The 12,170-nt window shown below is 34.3% G+C and overlaps 1 protein-coding gene across 3 annotated transcripts in view; it reads left to right on the forward strand.

Annotated features, from left to right (window-relative positions):
• The window catches only part of LOC131026808 (uncharacterized), a 257,348-nt gene that overhangs the window by 90,179 nt on the left and 154,999 nt on the right, over positions 1 to 12,170 (forward strand). The window lies entirely within an intron of this gene.

Below are 12,170 nucleotides of genomic sequence, written 5' to 3' on the forward strand. Positions count from 1 at the left end.
TATCGGATGCTGCTGTTCAGTATTGCATAGACAGGGATCTCAAAAAATTAGAGATTATAAAAATATTGAAAAGGGACGTTACAATATATGCCTTCTTTCAATATTGTGAAGCCTGATTTTAGGTTCAAACTTGCTTGCTATAGGGCGGAAAATGCAAGTCAAAGCTTAGACATGCTTTCGGTGGTCAAGTAGTGAATGTTTTGGTTGAAAATTTATGCATAAGTAGGTTGGGTTGTTTAGTTTTCACATTTTAATTATTTATGTCATTTTGACTTGAGTTGATATAGTTATAGCTGGCAATATCAAATTATGTATTTTTTTGAGGGTTGTGATGGATGATTTTTCACCTTAACTTTGGAACATGTTTTAAGTCGTGTTAGGAAGCTCCAAACCTTCATATTGAATTTCAGTTTAATTTTACTGTATATGAAAGAGTTATTCTTGTGTTGTGGATGTTGGTGTCCTTCCTCAGCCATACTAACTATAGTTATTTGAAACTCATTAGATGTCCTTCCTCAGCTATACTAACTATAGTTATTTGAAACTCATTAGATCCCCTATGTTTTACCCATACTTAACATTGTTTTATATGACAATGACACGACAAACTACAAGTTTTAATGGACTTCAGTTACATGTGTTTAAAATAGGAAAAACATGGCAAATTAAAAGATGCTAGAATACTCGTAAAAAACATGGAAAAACACTGCAGATGTCATCTCAAGCAAAATAGAGTGTGCAGATAGAGCCAAAAAAGTCCAAACTTTTCTCTTCCATCACTAGTATTAAGTTTTTCTAAAATGTTAGTTGGTAGTAGTGTGAAAGAGGGTGTGCCTTAAGAAGAAATAGAATCGCGCGTTAAAGATATATATTGTTTTGTCATGTATCTATGTAATGCTTAGAGTCTATGTCATTTTTATTACGTTTACTTTGAACTAATGGATGATTAGTTTCAAACACTGTGTTGAACAACTTTTGAAATAAAACATATGAAGCCATAGAAATACAATGCATGGTTTTGACTCTTGCATTGTATCGCATCATATAATTAGGGATTAGAGAATCTTGCTGATGACTTAATAATTTTTATGGTTATTATAAGTTGTACTTTCATTGGTGAAATTTACATGGTTTGCCTTGTTTAGCTTCATGTGTTAAAACAACAAAGAGATTTTTAAAACAAATCCAGTATAAGAAGCCATAGAAAACAAATATAATGAGATGAAAATACGAATATATTGTTTGACAATGAGTGCAAAGACAATACACACAAGAAATGTTGGATGTTGTCATTGATGTCAAAGGTGAGAAGTCAATGTTGTCATTGATGTATATGGATGAAATTGTTAGATGTTGTCGTTGATGATAAAGAAGGTAAGAGGAAATCGTTAAGGCCAAAGGCCACTATTCATTGTTCAAGGACAGATTCTATGCAAGGGTAGGTCACATCATTCTAAGTGTTCACTTGGATTTATTTTATGAAGCAATTCAATTGAATATCATTCCTATTAAAAGCAGACCAAGTGCAGAGATATAGAAGATGTGAAAGAGATATTGAGAAAGAAAATAAAAGGGAGCCATATCTTTCAATCAAGAGCAGAGATGATATCATGAAGAGCAGCAACTAAAGGATTTCCAATCAAAGTTTCAAGAGCAGATTGATGAGTTTTATGTGCAGATTTATGAAGTTCATTTGAGCAGACCCATGAGTCTTATAGGAGCAGATCTATAGAGTTGAACGAGCAGATTTGTTAAGTATTGGAGCAGATTTGTAAAAGACATTACAGATTTAAGAAGCATTAGGACATTCCTTTTGAAACATGCATGAGCAGATTTTTGAGCGAATTAAGAGGCATATTGGAGCAGAGATATAAGGTGAACTTGAGCACATTTTTAAGGAGATTTCAAGGCAGAATTATGTAAAGTTCTTTAGCAGATCAAAAAATAGTTTATAAGCAGAGTTGAAGAGCTTTATGAGCAGTTTGTTGAAGATGTTATACAAGACTTAATAAAATATGTGGTAAGAAATGAGAAGCTAACATAAATAAATCAAACAATATGGTGCTCTATATTTTTTAACACTCAATACATGGCTAATATATAGCCACTTACATAGCCAAACAACCTCCTATTTAATAGGGAGGTGTTATAACAAATATCCTGGAATATCGTTCACGGGTATAACACATTAACCACTAACCATATGTTAGTTCAACAATATATACAACTAACCATCCAAACCTATATTAGTGAGTTGTTTATTAACAACATCATTATTACAACAGTAATTACCTTTCTACATTTACATAATTACTAACACCACAAATATAATGTAAACTTTAATTTTCCTAAGATTCCCCCCCTTAATGTTTACATAGTAGAAAAACATTCACACTCTTCTGCAGTATGCTCACCCTTGTGGCATGTCCAACTATGTGACTCGTGACCTTGATCCAAAAGAAAAGCTCTCTCCTCCCATGGTTTTAAATAGGTTTACCACAAACCTTGACATGAACAGGAACCTCCACTCATCTGTTCACCTCGTGTGATTTTTTGGATCCTCCCACAAACCATTTCAAGATCCACGAACTGACTTAATCTGGTTGTTTTTTTCACCACTATGCTTGCACATTAGGGAAGTTACATAGAAATCACCATACATATCATAGATGGGAATGGAACATTGGTTAGATTTCCCCCTGCAATGTGAAATTCCGCTTATTCACACAACCAAAATATTGAAAATCAAAACATATCATGCTGCATATTAGAAAATAAAGTGCCACCAAAGATGATAAGCGGCCCCATCGTTGGTAACTGACGAGAGGTCGTTGAATGTCCTCCATCCTGCAATTTTGAAGTTATCTAAAGCACATATTCTTCATCACTAGGACATGATAGCTCTTCATCCTTCACATTGTTTTCCCTATCAGTTTCTTCAGCTAAGGAAGCATGATGATCCAGTTTATCATCTAATAGATCTTGTGCCCTCTTCTTGCAATTCAAGATTATGTGTCCCATTTCATTACAATAGAAACATTTAATTTTTCCTTTTGAAGGAATAGTTTGAGATTTGTACTTTGCTTTTCTTGCTTTATTTCATACAAAATAAGACCTCTTCAGATTCCGAGTCTTCATTATGATCAAGTAGAGTAGATATTACTCCTTCAAGACTAATAGTTACCTTGCTTAATGTAAACACCATTCCAAACATATGTTTAGGCAAACTATTCAGAAGTATTGCTTTACCATCATCTTTTACTTTCTCATTAATCCTAGCTAGCTGATTTAGAAGAGAGTGAAACTTACTGATATGATCTGCCATTTTTGTACCTTTCTCCATCTTCAATCCATACAATCTCTGCTTCAATGTTGTCTTGGCACTTTCTGCTTCAGATCTAAAAAGCTTGTTTAATGACTCTCAATTATCTTTTGCTGACTTCGCAAAATCTACATGGTGTAAATATGCTTTTGATAAGCCAAGACCAATAGTTCCCAAAGCTTTCTGATTTTTTACATTTCACTTAGCAAGTCCACCTGCATCAGTTGGTGTTACTGAGTTAGGTTTGACGACATCCCACAAATCTTTTTCAATCAAATGTAACTGCATCTGTATCTGCCAAGTATGAAAGTCTCTTCCTTCAAATTTCTCAATAAAAGTTATCTTGTCCATGATTTCATTAAAGGTGTTGGGCTCAACTGATAATGCACCTTGACTATAACAATTTGACACAAGAACAATTGATTTTCCAAAAACAATCCCACTTTAAAAACTATTAAAAATTTATTTTGAAATAATATAACTAATCAATAGGTAAAGACCTACCAAACTTCTCCTCCCCAACAATAAAAATGAATCTTCATAAATCTTAAGCCCCTTATTAATAATAGAACTCCACAACATCAAAATAAAGTCTACCCAAAAACCGTGCCAAGGATAGAAAAAGTCTCACAGACCACATGTAAAGGAGAAGTAATCACCAAGAACCCAACTCGAGCTCTGATACCAAGCAAGGAATGATACATTGTCACTAAAATGTTTGGACATGAAATACATGTAGACCATGGAGATTATGAAATTGGCTTCCAAGGATATCATAAGCATGTTCTCAACACACAGCTCTGCCTCTCACTAGCCTTCGACATCGGGCTTCTTCTCTCCGGCAACAAACTTAAAATAATTTCTTCGTATTTCAACTGATCTGACATCAATGACTTCTCATAGTCTAGAATAGCAAATGATTGCTTGAAAATGAAGTGGTTTGCTTCACAAGAAAAAACATGGCTTGATCTCCATGCAACAATGCTTCCAATAATGTTGGCACACTTCTTTCACAGATCGGTCAACTCAAGCAAAAAAAAATTAGCACACAAAGTTATACAACTCCAAACTCAGTCAAATCATATCAAACATAAAATAGTGCAGGTGTTAAAATAATATTGTTGCCAAAAGACAATACCACGCACAAAGCCTGCCAACAATGAAAACTGGAGGAGCCGCAAACCTGAAATCAAATGTGATCAATGTGCCAATAATCAAATCGATGCCAAAAATACATTATCCTCAAAATTGTGCCTTCAGGAATGAATTTGGGGGTAGCACAGAGACAAGAATAATATCAGAGTTTATTATTCTATGCAACAAATATGTTACCTACGCTACATTCATGCATTTTCCTCGATCAAATTGGAATGCTGACTCCAAATATTGCTTTCCCGCATATGTAGCACTTAGACTTGACAATAGAGGATAAGAGATATCTCAAGACTACCGGCAACAACATATTTACTCACGATTTAAATGTCAAAGTATGCAACGATCTAGATGTTAGTTTTAAGGTCAGAAATGTAAGCAAACAAAAATGTCAACTGGGTGCTCGTGTAACCATAGGCAACGACTTAGATCTGTTGCCTTCCCAACCGTAGACGATATCTTGCTATCCTTTCCCTCAAGCATATTTCCTATGTAAAGACCTACTTGTCCTGGTATGCAAACGGCTCTTCTATTATGTAATGTCCCTACTAGTTAGAGATCATTGTCCTGCAAAATAGATTGTTAGAATACAAGAAATATATATATAACTAATCTAACTTGCAATTTAACTTTAAAATACTTAATTCAACACTAATCACAATTCTTATCTAATAAAAAGAATACGAATGCCATATGGAGATATGTCCTTTGGCGGCCGTGAAGCTCGCCTTCTTGGAACCCATCTTGGTTCCAAGCCATCCAGGAAATTGAATTCACCAAGCCATCCAGGAAATAGAAGGTGAATTTGATTCCTGTCTTGGATGTAATTTCTTACACCCAAGCCATCCAGGAAATCGAAGGTTAATTCGATTCCTGTCTTGGATGTAACTTCTGTAATGGGCACCCCTTGTTCAGCACTAAATTTATGTGCTTTTTACTTAGTGTAATTTTGTCAAACAGTTGGCTTGCAAGCTGACTACTGGATTTTTTTTGGTTCTTGATTTGCAATAGGATAGATTGGATAAATTGATATTTATTGTAAAGCTTTCAAAGTTTATTCAATATAAAAAAACAACCAGACATATCAAATACCAAAACAAGAAGATTAATGCTGATGGTATTTATTTAATTCCAACCCCAAGCATACAAATCAGATCTGAAGAATATTATAGACCATATGATAATAAACAAATTCAAACCTGAACTCCACAAGTATAGAACCTGCTGAAAACACTGTTCACACACTGTAGCTGCACTATTCACGGCACTGTTCACATTACTGTTCACGGCACTGTTCATGTTACTGTTCACGCATTGCTCACAGCAGTGTTCACGCACTGGTCACAGCAACTCATATATCTTCACTATCACCTTCAAACTGCTCCAAAATCTTCTTAAATCTGCCCTGTGAAAATCTAATGAACCCAGTGTGTTTCCTAAATGAAAACACCATAAATTCTTCTGACTGTATCTCACAACAGCGAGAAGAATGTTGACCAAGAGGGATTTCGTCCTCCAAGCCCAACGAATCAGATTTCTCAAGAAATCCAACAACAAGATATTAAATCTTCTCCAAGCATACCCCAAAAGAGAGCTCTCAACCTCAATTTATATCTTCTTCTTGGATGCAAACACTTCATTTCCTAAATGTGGGATAATACATTTTAGAATAAAATATTATTTCCCACAATGTACACATTAAAGGGAACTTTTAATATTTTAAACATTACTTTATATTCCCAACCTTATAATATAACGATAAAGTTAAATATTTAATTTAACTTTACACTTTATCATTAAATATTAAAACATTGTTGATAATCCCTTTAAATCATTGTCGCCTTTAAATATTTTTTTACTGATAATTATGCCAACCAGGGAAACACTAGAAATTTCAAGTCACTGCTTGGAGACTAATTTACTATAAATAGTAAGTGTCTAGAAACCCTGTCAGAGCAGCACCGATTGGCCTGAAACTGAAAACACCTAGGCCAAGACACCTCAGGATCCCACCAATGTCCTTGTTAGCCTTCGGGACCGTGTCAGAATAGGCTAACGACACCCTATATCATGTTGCGCTAAAAAGGGGACATTACAACTTCTCACATCCAAGCCATCTAGGAAATCGAAGGTTAATTTGATTCCTGTCTTGGATGTAACTTCTCACACCCAAGCCATCCAGGAATTCGAAGGCTAATTCGATTCCTGTCTTGAGTGTAATTTCTTACACTCAAGCCATCCAAGGAAGACCATATGTGAATTCCTTGCCTTGGATGATGCATCTCATCATCCAAGTCCTCAAAGGGGGGACCAGCCAGATCCGTCTCTTCTTGGATGAACTTAGTCAACCAAGCCATATATATGCATATAGATATTCAGTATATATATTGCCTATCAGGGATTATCATAATCCCTCCCTTAGACTAAGGGAGTTTCCTCCCTATAGCCTGTAATCACATTTATAATACATTTTTGCATTTTGTTACTATTTTCCATTCCATAATCCACATTTACATATTCATGATTTAACATGTATTCCCTAACATATATTCATAAAAATGTTCATTATCCAATATTCACACTTATTTCTTAACATATATTCCTACTATTCATTGATATGCATTTATTGTTGAGACATGGACCAGCTAGGACTCGAACCTAGGACCTTCCATACGTCGCTGGAGTGCTCTACCACTGAGCTACTGGCCCCTCTTGGACCAGTCCATCGTCGGTTCGGGTGTGGCTTATTTCCAACACCAACACCCCCCCTTAAGCCACACCTCTCGTGTGCTTGGGGCTCCTAGCCTGGACCTGGCTCTAATACCATGTTGAGACATGGACCAGCTAGGACTCGAACCTAGGACCTTCCATACGCTGCTGGAGTGCTCTACCACTGAGCTACTGGCCCCTCTTGGACCAGTCCATCGTCGGTTTGGGTGTGGCTTATTTCCAACACCAGCATTTATTACTTATGTTTATACATATTCATTAATATCTAAGGACCTTTCATTAACATATGTATTCAAATGTTCATTATTTATATTCATTAATATATATATTAAACTATTCATTATATTCATTAATATATATATTAAAATATTTATTACTTATATTTATTTACACATACATCCCGTGACATCTCTTACTGTTAAATTGTTATCCTAATTAATTTAAATATTTAGTTCTTTTATTATGCATCTGACTGTATTTATGTTTGTAAATATTTAGTATAACATTGTATAGTTCACTGTTATATTATTTGATAACCAGTTAGTTCTCTTCTAAGATATATTTTTTATTATATTGCATTTATTCTGGAACATAATATTAATTATTTACTGAATTTTGTTCTTATCCTGGAACATGATTGTGTTTGAACAATATTCAATAATATTATTACCTTATAATATTAATAATATTAATACACCAACATTCGGTAAGGAGTACTTACAACTGTAGACAACCTTTCTGAAAGTCTGATTCCTTTGTCTGCTGATCCTCCTTTTTACCTCCCTCCTTTGTGTTGATGCACCTTTTATATACCCCGTGGAGGGGAAAGGTTGCATCCCTCCAGGGGCCCCTTTCCATGCGAAGGGATGCGATGGTAGGCTGCGACTACCGTCGCATCACTTCGTGCGGGGTGGGGGGAGGGTCGTAGTCTTCAGTGGTTTAATTTAAATATATTTCTTTTTTTATATATTATTTATGGTATTTTTAATTGTTTACTTTATAATACCGTTTACTATATAATATCATTTACTTTATTAAATCTATTAACATTTTAACCATTTACTTTATAATACCTTTCATTATTATTTAATATATTAAATGTATTACCAATTTAATTATTTGTTTAATAATACTTTTCCTTTATTATATTATATATATTAAATCTATTAATATTTTAATCATTTATTTATATTAACCTTATTTAATTAACAATATTTATTGATTTATTTCCTCTTTAGAATATTAACATTATTTAATAATTTGCATCAAGTGATATCATGGGGGTTATCACATATTATTCGATCTGCACTGCTATTTATTTGGACTGCTCTTGTATTGAATGAATAATCGAATGGTGGAGTGAATGAGGTTGCACCTCATATATATATACATGAGCGGTACCCTTTCACAAAGGGTTGGCCCTTAAGAACATGACTCATGCATTAATTAATAAACATTAATTTTATTTCATATTTAATATGAATTGTTCCTTCAAGGTCGGCTCATCCACTTAGACATTTATCTTCTCTATGTTGGCTTAAAGGAATTCGACCATAGCTACAATAACATCAACACTAGACGCACACAGGCACACAGGAATCATGCTGCTCTGATACCATAATAGAATATATGGAACGAAATGAGAAGCTAAAATAAATAAATCAAACAATACGGTGCTCTATATTTTTGAACACTCAATACATGGCTAATATATAGCTACTTACATAGCCAAACAACCTGCTATTTAATAGGGAGGTGTTATAACAAATATCCCGGAATATCATTCACGGGTATAACATATTAATTAGTAACCATTTGTTATTTCAACAATATATACAACTAACCATCCAAACCTATATTAGTGAGTTGTTTATTAACAACATCACTATTACAACAGTAATTGCCTTTCTACATTTACATAATTACTAACACCACAAATATAATGTAAACATTAATTTTCCTAACAAGACTTTTATGGGCAGATTTGTGAGAATCTTATGGGCAGACTTGTGAAAATTTATGAGCAGATTTGTGAAATCTTTATGGGTAGTTATGAGCAGATTTGTGAAATCTTTATGGGTAGTTATGAGCAGATTTGGTAAACCATGATTTGAAGGAAGGACTTACATTATTCAGATTCAGAAGTTGTGATCAAATTTGAGTGGAGAAGTAAAACTGTCTCATTAGTTGAAGAATTTGGATGTTGGTGCTTCCTAAAGGAGAGATTGGTGTCTCTCGCTAAGTTGTTGCTTAGTTGTGGGGGTTAGTGCCTACGAATTGGGGGGATCAGTGTGTCCTATGGGGTGGTGCCTACAAAGTTGTAAGAAGATTTTATATATAAGCAATATTGTGCTGTGGTTTTCTCCTATAAGGGTTTCGATGTAAATTGTGTGTTCTAATTGTGTTTCGTAATCGTTGCATCTTATCTTGTTGATATTGTGCAATTTCATGCCTATGGTATTAAGCTTGAAAAAGTAAAGCATTGTATTAAATTGATTCCTCCCCCGACCCCTCTTAGTATAAATGTGTGCTCTTCAATTGGTATTATAGCTGCTTCCTTTGAAAAAAGTTTAACCACTTGAAGGTTGGCCTCGAGGAGCACACTGTAATGTCCCCATTTTTGGAGTAAAATTAATTAATTAATTTAATTAGTTAAGCTGTCCAAATTATTGATATTTCTTATGGATAGCTTAATTAATAATTTTAATTAATATGAAGTTAATTATTTATAAAGTTATCAAATAAATTAAATATTAAGTTATCAAATAAATTAAATATTAAAAGATGACTTTATATTTAATTAATTTAATAAAGTGACTTAATTTAAATCTATATCATAAAGTCACTTAAGTTGAAATAATATTAAATTAATATTATTTCTAGAAGCTTTTGGATGATGGAATAAAAAAGTATAAAAGGAGGTTTAGCTCAGCTTGTAATCAGCTAGTAATTGTTATTTGTTTTGTGGAGTTTGTGGAGACTAGGGTTTCTATAGAATATTGTCTTTGGGAACGAAAACTCCCATTGATAGCATAATTGAGGGAGAGAAAGATCTCTCAAGGGATTGCATTGAGGAGCTGATACTTCAGTCATCTCATTTGAGCTTTCATTGGTGGCCAAGGGCCAATTTTACTTGGGTTCATTGGGAGATATTTTTAGCATATATCTGCATCGATTTTATTGAGAACATAAGGTGTTTCATCTTAGGATCCATTTGAAGACGAATAAGGAAAGTTGCAGGTGTAAATCAGTCTGAATCAAAATCAAAGTTCTCCCTCCATTCGCACAATTTGGCTTGTGTTACCTTGTGCAAGCATCAGACTTAACATTTGGTGTTAGCGCTGCAGTTGGAGGAGGACAGCGGACATTTTCAGGGATTGAGAGAAGACTTTAGAGCTGATAATTAATCATTATCAGACATTTCATCTGCAGCAGTCAGAGCAGTAGAAGACCATGATTTAGCTTATTCCTTCTTGTTTGGGCATCAAACTTTCCATTGGATCAAAGCGCTATGTTTGGAGGAAGGCAGCGATGATGTTTAGGGGTTGAGAGAGGACTCTAATGCTGGCAATCTATTATTAGCAGTCCTTTATACTTGCAGCAGGGGCGATTTTAAGAATAAATCGATTTAGCATTGTGAAGGCTCCAAAACAAAGGATTTTGCTTGCTTCTTCAGTCACAAGCTTTGGCGATTCTAATCAGGTTCATTTGGCATCATTACTTCCTTGTAATTTGCAGTTGTATGCAGACTTCAATGGCTGCCATGTGTCTTCAGACTTTCTGAGAATTCATTGCTAAGTTGTTAGGTATTTTGGCACTTGTTTGGTCATTTTAATGAACCAATTGTCTCATGAATAAAGGAGTAATAAGGCTGCCTTTCAATTGTACATTGTCACATGGTTTCATGCCAACTGTTTTCTTAAATTCCAGTTAGCTGTAGGTGTGTGATTTTGTATTCAAATTCATTGAAAACAAGTTCCATAATCATTCTAGTGTGATATGCTATCGTCTAGTAGTTGTTTGCAAGTCACACTTTGATGAAACTTTGTGGTTAATGCTTCCAAACATGTCTGAAATCTTTGCAATAGTCAAACAGCATAACACATGTAAAATTCCTTAATTATCTATTGGATATATGTTCAGTTGATCAGTAACATATTTTCAACATAGCTAGTGAGTTATTGGCAGAATAATGAACAACGTTCAAACAGTGATATTTTTTCATAAACACAATCTTAGTTTCCATTCCATTGGCTGGTATTTCATTTATTGACAAAAGAAGCATTCATTATTCAAGAGGAATACATAATAGTGCACCTGGTAACCATAGCATAACTGTAGATGCCCTTCACGTACTGTTGGTTATTGGATAACTTTCAGGAATTCACCGTAAAGCATGACAAGCAGCGGTTCTTCTTAGTTATATACTTCCTGCACCAGCCCACAGACCCTCTGTCTATGTGTTGAATGACTCCTTCAGGCCTAAGTTACCGGTTCGGGTTCAAGGAACCCGGTACGCCGGTACGGCAAAATTTTTGAAAGGGGTTTGGGTTCGTTTGGGTTCGTTAGTACAAAAAAATGTAATTTTTTATATATATATATATATATATATTTTGATATTTATGAAGCTTATAAGCATGAATTAAAATTTGCATGTCACATAGCATCATATAAACAACAAAACAAACATAAACTTGTAATCATAGCATCATGATCATACCATAATAGCATCATATACATCAAGTTTAATATCAAAATGACAAAATATTCAAGTATCATTGTTTCAACTTTCAACAATATAAACTTAAAGTTTAATCATCAAATGGATCATCTAATTCATCCTCGTCCTCGTCCTCGTCCTTGTTGACACTGACAATAGATGAGCCAATGCCACTTGCACTTGCACTATAAGTTGGCTCAATTTCCGAGTCATTGAGTGTCAATGCAAGAAGCAGGAGCATCCAAA

Source organism: Cryptomeria japonica, chromosome 1 (assembly GCF_030272615.1).
Source record: "Cryptomeria japonica chromosome 1, Sugi_1.0, whole genome shotgun sequence".
Lineage (NCBI taxonomy): Eukaryota > Viridiplantae > Streptophyta > Pinopsida > Cupressales > Cupressaceae > Cryptomeria > Cryptomeria japonica.